We start from the raw sequence: 14,416 nt of genomic DNA, 5'->3' as shown, positions 1-14,416 counted from the left end.
ACCCACAGATTTTACCCTATGCAGAAATACATGGGCAGATTAAATCACGCATCATTGCAGATCAGGCTACAAGGTTACAGAGCTGTAATTCCACCACCCCATCCCACACGCCTTACAACAACCGCAGCTATGTAGGTGGCACAGATGTGTTTAGACTTGGAATGGGTAGGCTAAATTTTGGTGAGATGATATAATCAAAACAATTCTCAGTATTATTTCCAGCAATGCAATTTGTTACTGAAAATATTGCACATGTAAAATATCTATTTTTAAAAACATCACAATGTCATAATTAGCCTCATTTCCTCTGTGTTTGGTGACTAAACAACAACATACTATATGTCTAAGTAGCCAAGACAGAAGCTGCAAGCTTATAAGATATGACAATTACTGTATCACTAATGACTCACATTGAGAATGACCAAAGGGGCTCTCGCTTCTTCTGAAATATTGGGACAGAAACAGAGGCAGGCTTTAGGGGCCATGCGACTCAAGGTAAAATGCTTTCTGTTTTTGCACATACATGCTGTTTCTTGTGGATCAGGTAAAAACAGTCTCATACCTCCAATTTGGGATGAGTCAATTCCTCCTCCAAAAAGTTTACGCTCCAGGTAGATGTAACAGTGAGCTGGCAGGTATAACCGCAGTAGCCTGTGAGCAGAGCTCCAGCCTGCGGGAGTTCGAGCCCGTCTGTGGTTTATTTGTTTCCCCCATGTTTGGATGACATGCTGTTGGATGGAGAAGCCACTAGGCAGAATAGCAAAGACGGAGAGAAGGACCACCATGAAGAGGGCCCGGCAGGGAGCAGGGAAGGGGAGGAAGTGCGATGGGCAGGGGAAGTGAGGAGGATGGGTGATTATCTCAGGCTGCCCCTGGACTGCCAGGCAGGTCAATGCTGGAACACAGCCCGCTCATATGGTCAGCTGCAATGGGGAAACACTGGAGCGGGTCCTTTGCTGCTCAGTTTCCTTTCTGTGGGGGAGATAGTTTGTGCTTGATTTGATTCCCAGAGGGAACTGAAACATAGCCAGGGACTTGCGAGCTGGGAATTGCTCCCAAATCCCTTTGCTTAGATGTAGGGAAGATGCATAAGTGCCCTGGCTTTCTTATAGGTCACACTAAATGGCATGATTCAACATTGTGTCTTCAAACTTTCATATTAACAGTGCTTGGTAATGGAGCTTTGTTTTTTTAGAGTATGGTCTATACTGGATCTTTTGCTAAGAAAATAGCAGGCTCATATGCAGAGCCAGATAGAGAAAGGGTTTCCAAGCCTGCCTGTTTATTCTGTCAGGACTGTTTTCAGATTCAGACTGAACTCTTCCTGTTTGAAGTTTCAAAGGAAGAAGAATGAGTTATTTTTATGTAAACAAACATTTTCCATGAACTGGTTTACCAAATCCTGCGTTCCCTGTCTCAACAAAAGGAGAGATTTACTGAGACTTGGTGTTAAGTTTGAAATGACGTATCCTTCTGCAAAAAATTTCTATCCCTACTCAACACAAATAATGCCAAGGAAAGCCTTGTAACCCCGTGTGTGAGATTAACTAAGAAGCAGCTTTGGGTCGTCATATTGTCTTCATTGCTTCCTGTTATGATGATAAGAGAGCAAAGAGCAAACACGCAAGTTGGTGGTACAGTGATAATGCCAGAGATGCGCTGTCACAGGCACAGTCACTGTGGCCACTCCCACAGCTTTTAACACAAAAAAGTCAAAATTTATTACATTTCTTCAGCATCTGGGACTATCTTTATGTGTCACTTATACAGCTAAGTGTCTTTCAGTGGTCTAGTTGCACATTTGCAAAACCCCCGGCTAACTCTATCAGTCCATAAGGCGCCTGATATTTCTGATGTCGGGCATGGCCAGAACTGCATAAGAAGTTAGACGTACAACCAGCTTGCAGCATGTTATGAAGCACAGCAGCTGAACTGTACATTCTTCAACCTAATTGTCTCAGTCACTTTACGTGGTAGTTCTGGTCTAAGCAAGTCAGTCCCCACAGAAAACCCTTGAAGGCTGAGGAGGAGGCAGAGCCATTTGTCTCACTTGGTATTTGTTAGATCACTTATGCAGAATACAAGACACCCAGGTTCAAAATCCTTCTTTTCCTAAGAGATCCAAATACCTCCCTCCTACTTCCTAGAGAGAGCTGTAATGACCGGATTACTGAGCTTCTCAAAGGCATTTTCTTGGGCCCTTCCACTGAAGCTGTTCTTGTATAAACAACCATATTAAGCCAGCAAGAAGACAGTGATACTGGAGCTCAGGTTTAGGGAGACCACCTGGCAGCAAGGGACTGTGGCCCTATTCTTAGTTGCACTGAACTCATTCAAATTCAAACAATTTTTCTGTGGAGGTCTGAGAAAGTAACTCTGCTCCATACTGCTCAACAGTATTTTCAGTTATTTCTGATACTGGAGATCATAAACAACTGTTGTTTTTTTTTTCTTGGGAACATCCCAGATTTCATGTGTGGGTGTAGTACTTGTCTAGCATGATCCAGTTGACTAATCTGCTTCCTCACTTTGAATCATTAGATATTGCCATCAAGTAGCTTGCACGGATTTAATTTTCTTTCAGCTCTCAGGTGCCACAAATCTTTTCTCATTTGCTGCATGAGGCATTCTTGCTTCGGATGGCGTGGACTAAGTAGCGAAGACCTGGAGGGCCTTTCTGCACCCAGCAAAAGAACAAATGCGCGAGGCTATGGTATATCATGTAACAGGAAATAATGCTTGCTAGGACTTGCATAAAGATTAGTATAGTTTGGATTAGTGTTGAAAGAGCAACTTTAGTCCCTAGCCTGTTAATGTGCTTATATGCAATTTCTGTAGCAGTGTCTGCATTTGGATGTCATCGAAGCAAGCAGGACCCCCATCCTGACTGGATCCCCTGGGCACTGCTGTCACACAAATGACATGAATTAGGCATCTCATTTCTTACCCCCCCGATACCTTAAAATCTTTCATGTTGTTCAGTTTCAAAGGGTAGAGAATTCTAGTATCATCCAGTGGAAAACACCCTGCAGGTAAGGAGATGTAATACAAATGCCTTTAGACTTTATCAAACACTTCCCAGTTACAGTCTTGTCCCCAAACCACAGGGCAGTGAACAGGTTATAAGACATGATGGAACATAAGGGACTAATTTCTTAGAATGAGCAATTGCAAAACAGAGTTATTCAGGGAAGGAAGGTACAGCAGAACCTTCAGGGCTATAAGAGAAAGTATAAGCCCAGAAAACAACATGCACTTGCATAAAGGTTTGTTTCAGCAGACCAGATGAAATGCTTCCATGCTATTACAGGAAAATAAGCTAGGTATGTAATAGAAATAAGCAAATCATTTTGTGCCACAGAACTACAGGATAAATTGTAAAACTCCTTTTTTCATACTTAGCTGTGAGACAGAAATGGCAGATGCAGCACACTGGAGTAATTACTTCTTTATTAATAGTGAATACTTCTTCTGTCTATGTCATCAGTTCTAGGTTAATGTAATTTCTTTTCTTTGCATTCATTGAACCAGGGTTCGCTTAAAGTCAAATAACTGAGACATCATGCACCTAATTTTAATTTGAGCTTAAGGAAGAGGTGATGTATCTTGCAAGTAGAACTGATTGATGATAAGAGAAAACCAAATTCCTCTTTTGGAAACAAAGAAATTATTTTGATTAAAGAATAAGTTGGTTTACAGTAATTATTTATTGATCTGGGGGAAAAATCCAGTGGCTTTGCAATTAGTTTCCAGACATAGAGGCTAGATGGATTGTTAGGAAGGGAGGTTCACCTTCTACCCACCCCATACATATCATTTTGAGTTCTATTTAGTTTCCTTATGAGAACAGTTCAACTAGAACTGCTGAATTAACTGATATTTCTGTTCAATGGATAATGTGGAAAAATAACAATAAAATATATTTGATTCACAGATCATGGTTCTGTGGTGGTTTATACTAAATCTGTGAAATGCCAGGTTGACAAAAGCTACAGTGATGTCCAGATTAGAAATGGATACACAATTACATTTCTAGTGAATAAGATAGAGCCAGTGATAAAGAATCTATTGTGGGTATTAGCTGGTTTATACGGTTGCCAAGAGAATAGACAATACCAAAGCAGTATGAACTCTGCCCATACCCTGTTAATCCACCAGAACTTTTGAATTAGTGGGAACTGGTGAAGACAGCTTCTATCATTCTACAATCATAGAATCATAGAATATATTGAGTTGGAAGGGACCCATAAGGTTTATCGAGTCCAGCTCCTTGCTCCTCGCAGGACTACCTAAAACTAAACCATATGACTAAGGGTGTCATCCAGACACTCCTTGAACTCTGACAGGCTTGGTGCCATGACTGCTTCACTGGGGAGTCTGTTCCAGTGACCAATCACCCTCTCATTGAAGAACCTTTTCCTAATGTCCAATCCGAACTTCCCCTGATGCAGCTTCATTCCATTTCCTTGTGTCCTATCACTGGTCATACTGTCATCATGAGTTATGTAAATGAAACAATTTTCACCTTTAGCACAGAAACAAAAAAAGGAAAAAGATTTGTTTTATGGCCAAATGCATAAAGAAAGTAGAAAGCTTTGGTTGTTACTGAAGGTAGGTTAATGCTCTAAATAAGGACAACACACTGAGGTACTTGTGCATTATGCAAAATGCAGAGCTGCTCCATTTCATAAGCTAAACCTGACTTACATTACCTAAGGAACTCTTGTTATTTTTCAGTCTTGTTCTCTTTCTGCCTCATCCCAGGGCATCCCTGCAGTTGTACAACTTGCCTAATAATCTCCACCGATCAACAGATGTCTTCATCTTGTCTCACTTTTCCATCTATCTCCTTTAGAGCAGACTGAGGATCAAGCCATAGCAGAGGTAAAATGCTGAAGCCATGATGACTTATTGGATGTGGTAGTAAGAAGAGGGGTCTTCCTCACATCTTTTTAATATCTTAGTGCAGTATTAGTGGCTTACAACCACCACGTTCAGAATCAAACAATTTTGCCATCTGTATTTGAGAAAGTATTGTTCAGTGTAATCCTGCTGACTTCAGCATAATTTTTAACCTTGAAACTGAGAGTGTCAATACCACCTTCCTCCATGAATAGCAGACCAATAAAACATGTTCCTTTGCCACTAAATGCATTATGTCATTTGTAATCAAAATAAGTTGCAGGAAGAAACTGAGTGCAGAGCTGGCACATAACTGAGTAGTTAGCATAGTGCAAACAGCGGTGGCTGGTGAGCAGCAGTAGCTGGGGCAAGCAGTAATGGCGAATGCCTTTCCTGTATTTTGTATTAGCCGTGGTAATGGACTCTACACTAGTAAATCTTAATCTAGATAAATTTTGATGTTTGCACTCAAAATCTTATTATGGGCAAAACTGGAACATGTGACCTACACAGATCTAATAATTTTTTGTATGTCTCCTTTGTTAGGAGGGGGACCAGATCCAGAAGCCTGATAGAGGTGAGCGTGCCGCAGCTCCATGCCCCCAGGTCCAACCAGTAGCTGGGCTGGGCACGTATTCCCAGTAAGCACATGCCAGCCTTTGGGAGGCTGGTTGCACTCTTGCAATGCCATGGGAGCAGCTGGGTCGAGATGTTATTGGGGTCCCCTCCACTGATCTTGGGGGTCCTCTGTGCATTGAGACCAGCTTCTTACCACATAACCTAACATACTTGACATTTTGGCAGTGTGACAGACAAAATTACTAGACTACTTGCAGCGATGTTCACTCATAGTCCAATTTAATACAAAAAAGCTTCAATTGTGCCATTGAAACTGGTACACTGAAAAACAACTTTCTGAGCATTTACCCCTTTTCTTCTGTATTACAGTCTGGGACCTGTGTCTGCACTTTCCCACGCCACAGTTCAGTCCAGGCCCCTCACCAACTTGGTTGCCCTCCTCTGAACATGCTCCAGCACCTCAATGTCTTTCTTATAGTGAGGGACCCAAAACTGAACACAGTAGTCGAGGTGCGGCCTCACCAGTGCCCAGTACAGGGGAACAACCACCTCCCTGTTCCTGCTGGCCACACTGTTCCTGATACAGGCCAGGATGCCGTTGGCCTTCTTGGCCACCTGGGCACACTGCTGGCTCATATTCAGCCGGCTGTCAACCAGCACCCCCAGGTCTTTCTCTGCCGGGCAGCTTTCCAGCCACTCTTCCCCAAGCCTGTAGCGCTGCATGGGGTTGCCGTGACCGAAGTGCAGGACCCGGCACTTGGCCTTGTTGAAATTTAGGAAATAACAGTTGCCTAGACAATTGCTATCACAGTTGAAACAAGCTAGAATCTGTTCAAGCTGAAACAAATCCAGAGAAATCCTGTCAGGTCAGTACAAAGACTATGGTCTGCTTCTAATGGCAAAAACTTGATTTACTGGGCTACACAGTGATAAGAATTTTGACAGAGTAAAAGAATTCAAAATCTATTGCTTTGAAAGTATTGATTATAATGGTATATATTCACTTTGTGTAATCATAACTCTATTAAAGTATTTCTTCAGGAAGCGTGTTCAGAATAGCTATGTGGGAGTCACAAAATACTGTTGCACCAAAGTGCAAGACATACTGTACAAAATAATAGGAAAATATTTTCATTTTAGTGATGCTTGTGGAGCTGTTTTCTGTAGCTGGATTTAGCCAGGCCTTCCTCTTGCTCTCTTGCCTGTGTAGAACACCATAAGAAGATGTCTGTTTATGAGTTATGTTGAGACTGATAACTCAGATTCTTTAGTGAGGATGATTTTGTAACATTTTAAAAATAGTGCTTTTTTTCCTGCCTATTCTGAAATTGTAAAAGTGACTCAGCTGGAAAATTATTATTAGAGGAAAGCATAGGTTAAAGACATAGGTGTTTGTTTTTCATTTCCTTACTGAGATCACTAACTGTAAGCTCCTACTCCACCTGCAACAAAGTGGCTCCTCACGTCTTCATCTTTGTGTGTGACAAAGGCTTTGCAGAGCCCTCGATTAGGATTTCAGCCCAGACTGCTGTTAGTCATGGCTCAGGGCCCTTCTCAGCAGCCCGTCCTGGTGTCACCCTCCAGCTCTGCTCCCACTCTGCATCTGCATTGTGGGACCCATCCTGCTGGAACTCCCTCCCAGCTCTGCCCCACTCCCTGTCCTCTCCCACCTGTGGTCTGCCATAAGCCCTAGGCAAATTTGTCCTCCTACCAGAACACCAGCAGATGTTTGTATCACTGCAAACTTCTCATAATAAACTTCCCAAAGAAAGTTTCATTACGAGTTATAAACCAAGTCCTTTGCACAGCTTCATAGTGCAGTCTAGGCTGATTTAGATCAATTGATTGCCTAATATTATGCCTTAGTATCTTCTCTCACAAACATAACCTTATCTGTTAAAGGCAGATCAGTCTGGCAATATCAACCATTTGTTTCTCACACAGCTCTTTAAATATAGCTAGATCACATATATGATCACATATGTATGTTGTACTCTGTTAAGATTTGGCACCCAGGTAGGCAGTCCAGACTGCATACAAGCAAGTTCACATTTAAAGCCTCTTTGTTGCAGTGCTGCCAAGTATTGCCATGTGACTAACTTTTATGAGAGGCTAATTTGCTCTGTGGATGGGGATTAATAGCAGCAGAAGCTTTAATGAATATGGATTGGCAGTTGTAATGAAGTCTACTCTTACTCATACTCTATGGCTTGCTCCCACCAGAAAGCAAATGATAGGTATGTCAATGTTTCCAATGAAAGTCACTATTTAATAAGGCATTTCTATTAAAACCAACATATTATCTACCATTTTAATAGTCATATCAGCTTTTTTGATAACAAGTTATAGTAAAAAAAATATACAATGCTAATGCATGTGGTTGCATTAAAGGTATGCTAGAGGACCTTTTGGAATTTTGTGTTTTACTTGTGACTTTGATTGCAAAATTCTTGCTTTTTTTTCTTTCTTTTTTTTGTTTTGTAAAAAGCTGAAATAATGAGGAAAAGGAATAAAAAGGGAGGGAAAGGCTAAGTTCAATTGGTTTAAATTTTTTGAAGCATATGCATAAATGAGTGAGAATCTTGACTGATTGGAGAGCAGAAACTGAAGTTCGACCAAAGACCGCTGTTTGAAATACCCCCGAAATACATACATTTTAGATTATTAGTTTGGGGACCTTTAGGCTAGGACTAACTTTTACTTGACTTTAGTCATCTGAAGGTTAAATTGTCTAGACCTTCTCTATAGTCAAGGGAGAGAAATTTATGCATCCAGAAGTGATTCAGCCCATCCTAACATAGCTAAAAAGACAATAAAATTAGCTGAACATAATAAGCAAATTCAAAGATGATGAAGATATTAATTTTCTCATGCTTATCCCTGATGTTTTCTAATCAATATGCAATAAAACTCACTTTTCTTTTTTTAACATGCTTGCCTAGGAGATAAGGGATGTTGTGGGAATGAGACCCACATCAGGGGCTACACAATATTTTAAGGATCACTTCTAGCAAGCACTGTCTGACAGAATGCCCATCAGGAGTCTGAATTCTCTGTTTGGTTTGCTTAAGGGAACTGGTAATGAACCAAGGATGCAGAAGAGACTGTGAGCTATAGACTCAAAATATCAGCTAGAAAGGAGTGGTATGGTTTACTACTGTATCTTTCATAAGTTTGTTAGTTGCTTTTTTCTTATCTTTAATATGAAGCATTCAGCTCTCTGGACACCAAGTGTGTTGTCTAAGTGGAGTTGACTTGTACCGCACAAGCTCTGTTCTCACAAGAACAAAAAGATAGACAGATATACTGTACAGGTGTCTTGTGCCTAGTGTAACATATGGAAGATTTCTAGAGCTCCAGTACATATTTTGTGTTGTGCTACATCTGATGCATTGGGAAATCTCAATACTGACAGGTAATGAAAGCACCTTTTTGGCAAGGTGTCTAAGGGGTATTAGAAGGATTATGACTAAGGAATCTCATCAGTCTCCTGACAGTCTTCAATTTTGAATTTTGTAGTTTGACTCTATTTCTTTCATACAAGTTCTCAGGGTCATCCTGCATCACCCTTTTGTATATCGACAGTGCCTCCGAGTTAGTTTTTTGTGCCCTAGTCTTTAGTTAAATTACTAAAGAAGAAAGATCCCATGACCCAGCCAGTCCCTGAAGCTCTTCAGTTCTTCTCTTAGCATACCCTGCAGTGATCTTCTTTATAGTTAGCTCCTTGTTCTCCCTGCAGTTCTACTTCTAATCATCATGTTCCCTGTTTTAACTAATTTTCATTTGGTATTGCTTCAAACGCTTTACTGAAGTGCAAGAAAATGTGATCTAAGATATTTACATCGTCTATTAAAACATTTGCATTAGTCAAAGGAAGATATGAAGTTCATTTATCAAATTTTTTTTTTAAGTTCATGCCATGCTTATCTCATATTCTGTTAGCTTCCATGTTTAGTTATCCTTACCTTCAAATTAATTTAATACTTTGCATACTACTATGGTTGGATTAACAGACTTTCTTTCATCTGGATTGCCGTACCACTATATCCAATATGGATATTATATTTATTAAATTCTAGTAATTCTGTGTCACTCCTTTTCAACAAACTTCTTCCAACATTTGTTACTGACTTTTTTCAGAGTTTTCGGTTCATAAATTTTGCTCTGAATTATGCTGCAGCTTAAAAATATTGCTTTCTACTCCATGCCCACATCCTCTTACTCATCTGGTGTTTGGTCTTATGTTCTATGCCAGTATTCCTACTGAAAAATGGAATGACAAATTTTCCTTTCAAACCATACCAAGAGCATCTTAAATTTGTACCCCACTTTACACATATCATCTTTGTTTCGTCTTGCCCTCTTTTTTTAATCTCTCTACATGATTGACATTTTTCTTGCTACTTAATTTTTGTTTCAAGGCCTAATTTGGTTTGACAGCTTTCACTTTATCCCTATATTTCCTAACCTCTAAATTAGAGCCTTCTTTGAATGCCTGCATTCTTCCACTTAACTTTAGGGATCTAAATGCAATGCTAAGCCAGATGTAAATTTATTCTCTGCTTCCCATATAGTCAATGAGGAGAGATAGACAGAAAGTGATTCAACCCACTAATATCTCAGCTTCTGCCTGAAGACATCTGTTTTTCTTCATTGACTGTAATAAGGAAACTGGATGACTCTGTTCCTAACCCAGACAAATCTATGAAACATCTACCTTTATGGGAGATTTATCTTAGATTTATCCAGTTTTCTGTCCCTTACATGTATCATCTCTGCTTTTTTTAAAAACCAAATTATTAGTTTTCTGATATGCTGAAGTAGTTTTCTAAGATTGTATTTTTTGGAGATCCAGTTTCTTTTTGCCTTTGACCCACAGAAAATTCAGATCTCCTCTCATTTAAGTATGTGAACTTTTTATTCCAGTTGACTTCTGATTGATTCCTTGATTTTGCCCAATGACAATCAAGATGCTATTACTAGTCAGTCAATGCAATTACATATTTTGTAGTCAGGTCTTCCTTAATATCCTCGGTACTTAGCAAAGCCCAAGCCAAAATAGAAATACTTCATAATGGGGGCAATGATTACTGGTAAACACTGTATTGACGATAATACCAAGGTTCATCTGGACCCTGCAGCTGTTAATATTATTTGTTAGGAAGCTAGGGTGAAACCCTTCTGGTGAAACACAAATGTTTAAGCCCATGCTAATCACTTTTAGTCTCACGTTACAGTTAAAGCAAAGAAATAGATACTTCTTACAAAGCTCTATTCATGTATTTTAAGTGTGTGCTTTAGGGTGAGATGAATCACATTCTTGGTATGCGTATCTTTCAGAGGGAGAGATCCAACATTAAGGAAAACTAATTTCACTCCTGAAGATGACTTTCATATAGCTTTTATTTCTCTAAAAGCATTCCAAATGATATGTTCAGAATCTACCCAGGGATCTCAATCAGATACTTAACTGCACATAATTTTGATCCAGATAAATTGCTTTTCCTTGGAAGTGACCTGCTTGTTTTTATTCCATCACATCATAATGCTTAAGGCTATTTGATCTTTCCTTTCTTCCTTCTTACCTCTGCCCACAACATGCACACATGGTAATTATGTTCCACTCACACTTGTTGCTCTGTTGTGTTATTGCTAACTCGGTCCTTGGATTCTTGTTCTGAGATACTATCTATCTAATACATTTGGAAACCTTCAGCATTTAAATGTTTGGTGTCTCTGTTTACAGTCAAAAAATTAAAGGTGAGTTAAAAAAAATCAGAGTTAAAATTCAGGGATGTTCTGCAAGATAAAAAAAATGAGTAAGGAGTGGTGAGAAAGTATAAAATAAATAATGTAAAATAACAAAAAGGGAGAAAAGCGATATATTTTCTTGTAAGCAATTGTTTTCAATAAATGAATCTCCACTGTACATATGTTTTCAAAAGATGCTTGAGGACATAAAAAAATGATGATGCAGAAAGATTCTGGAAGCCTCTGTGGTCAATAACGCTCTTGGACAAATAATGTAAAAGTGTGGGAAAAGACAGAAAGAAGCCAAATCCTTGCTGTTGTTGATAATAGGGAAGGAAAGGGAGGGGAAGGGAAGGGAAGGGAAGGGAAGGGAAGGGAAGGGAAGGGAAGCGAAGGGGAAGGGAAGGGAAGGGGAAGGGAAGGGAAGGGGAAGGGAAGGGAAGGAGGTAAGGCAGATCTCTGGAGAGGGATTACTGGATTCCACCTCTTTCAGTTTTCTGGTTTTTCTCAGCCAGACTGATCAATATTGTACAAGTAATAAATTCAGATTTACAGACAGGTAAATGGCAGCTTTTACTTGTGTTTGTTACATTGGTTGGCTTTAAGATTGGTATTTCTGGTAAATAAAGAGGTGCCCAAATCCGCCAGTTAAATATTCTAAAGTGAGACATCAGCAAACTCCAGCTCCGCTTCTAGGTCTATCTCCTATGTTCTGGCAGGGCCTGGGGAAAAGAGGAGAGCGGTGGCATCTCTGCCAAGTGCAATGAGACCACATATGGAGTGGCAGCCACTCGGCGGGCAGGCTTTCCTCCTGCAATGGGGACCAAGTTGCACAGCCTCCAGCATGGCACTGGGAAAAGGAGGGAAGGAGCCTTTTTCCAAATTCGTTCTGTCCCCAGCTCTGGCAGCTACTATGGCTTGCGGGTGAAATATTACCCGTGACAGTCAGTAAAGACTACACCTACGCTGCTAAGCTGATAGTGACAGGGCTTCAGCAGTGGTGGGTGACTGACTGTGCTATTCCATTTTCAGCCCATTCCCTGTGCCAGTTAGCACCCTGCAGGCAATGTCTGTGCACCCCAGTTGACAGCATGAGTGAAAGGTGCCTATTTTGGAACAAGTAGGGCAAGAAACCTTGGCCACAGGAGGGCATGAGGCACACCATGCTTTCCAGGACCAGTATGTGATCCTCTTTATTAACCTGGGTAGGTGTCACCAGGAGGCTGTCATCCCCCCCTCCCTGTGGGTGCATAGGGTTTACCTACATGACACACAGTGTAGATTTCTGTAGTAAGGCCTGTGCTGCCTCACCTGCATTGGTACCAATGCAATTATTTAAAGATGTGGACGTGCCTCAGGCTTGAGGCAATGAATTCAACTCTGTCATTGAATGCATTCTCTCAAGGAAATTCTCGGAACAACTATTGGCCTTACCTACTGCTCGGGAAGGATCAGTGCCTAGGCCTTCATTAAAGTACACATGATTTTCAGAATATTCTCCTGTCCTAGTTGTGTTTCCTCATTCCCATAGACCTGTTCAGTCCCCATCAGAATAGTTCTGCCAGCCGTGGAAGTGGGTACGTGACTGTTGCAGCAAAATGCAAATACTTTCCAGTAGTCTTTGCTCAAGAACAGAGCCTCAAGCAGATAATAATAATTGAATCACTCTGCTAAATAAATTGTAAGCACCTGAGTCATGCATCATTTTAACGCTCTTAAGAAAGAGTTAGCTTCAAGAAAACTGATACAGATTACTGAGTCAAAATAATTTTCCAGCAATATAACTTAAATGCCTGCTGGGAGAAATTGAGATATATTAGCACATTCTGCTTAATTCCACAACTGGAGTACAGTAGCAGTGATTGCACTGGAGATTTTTTTCTAGAAAACTCTCCAGAGAAATTAACTAAATATGTTTCTTTTATTGCCATGGGGACAAGATGCTATAGGATGATGATAATCCTGTTGCACTTTCTGTATTATTCTTTGTTTAACAGCAAACATGATGTTTTTACCTTTTCTTTTCATCATCCTTCTTGTACCAATAGCAAACACTGTTATCTTTAACTGACCAGATCGAGTCTCCTATAAATTGCTTGTGAGCAGAACACATTCTTGTCCATGTTTGCCATTCTCTGTGCTAATGATTCAGTAGTTAACATGACAGCCAGCTGGTTTTGGCACTATCGTTTTCACTAAAAGGAAAAATACAGAATTATTTGTACAGCTGTACCAAAATGTGGAATGCCTCATGTGGAAGGATTTATCTCACTGTTATAAACTTCTTTTTATGGTCAATGGAGAAACAGAGGAAACTGTCTAAGAGTTGGTTCAGCCCGTCCTAAAGGAGTTATTTCAGCCAGTTTGAGAGAATTATGTTCCCCAGATGCCTCTTTCACAATCTTGAGAGTAATGGGAGCTACACTACTAACAAACTGGATTCTTAACTTTACACAGACAAAAGTAGTTTAAGTGAACCCCATCCTTAATATGCTGGTTTTTTAGTAGGGCATGGCTGCAATGATTTTTTCCAGTCCTCTAAAGCAGTTTGTCTGCGTGTACACAGACCTCCCGTCATGTCCTTCCTCCTTCAGGCTCTGCTAGTGCAGTGGAGGAATCTCCTCCCTCTAAGCCCTTTACATGTAAATTATCTTCTCCCTAAAGTCAACTGTGCATCCAGCAATCTTATTAATATTTTTTACGAAAGGTTTAGGACAGACAGGACAAGCCAAGGTATATAGGCAGCTACTGTAGTTGTCTAGCTCTCCATCTGCCTTTGGGCATACAGAATGTGTTTAAGTTTTCCTCACTAGCTGTGACAGGTGAAATCACAAATATTGCTTTGAGCATTGGTCTCCCCCTGCTCTGATGGATGTGATTATTTCAGTCTAGAAGTTACAAGGTAGTTTTTGTCAAAGATGGCTACTTTCACTTCCTTTTAGTTAGAACTGTTTCAATTTGTGTGTGAGTGTGAGTGATTATTCATCTGTGTTATGATCCTTTGGTATTAAGATGATGTACCAGTAAGGGAATGTATCACATATTTCTCCAGAGATCTTCTCTGAGTCTGAAGTTCAAATGAATAGTCCAAAGGAAACCATATTTAACCTAACAAAAGAGACCTGGAGATAAGAAAAGTAGTGTCAAAGGACAAGAACTTCAAGAGTTAATGAAGAAAGAGGAA

Source organism: Harpia harpyja, chromosome 17 (genome assembly GCF_026419915.1).
Source record: "Harpia harpyja isolate bHarHar1 chromosome 17, bHarHar1 primary haplotype, whole genome shotgun sequence".
Taxonomy (NCBI): Eukaryota; Metazoa; Chordata; class Aves; order Accipitriformes; family Accipitridae; genus Harpia; species Harpia harpyja.
Note: the sequence above shows the minus strand (reverse complement) of the source record.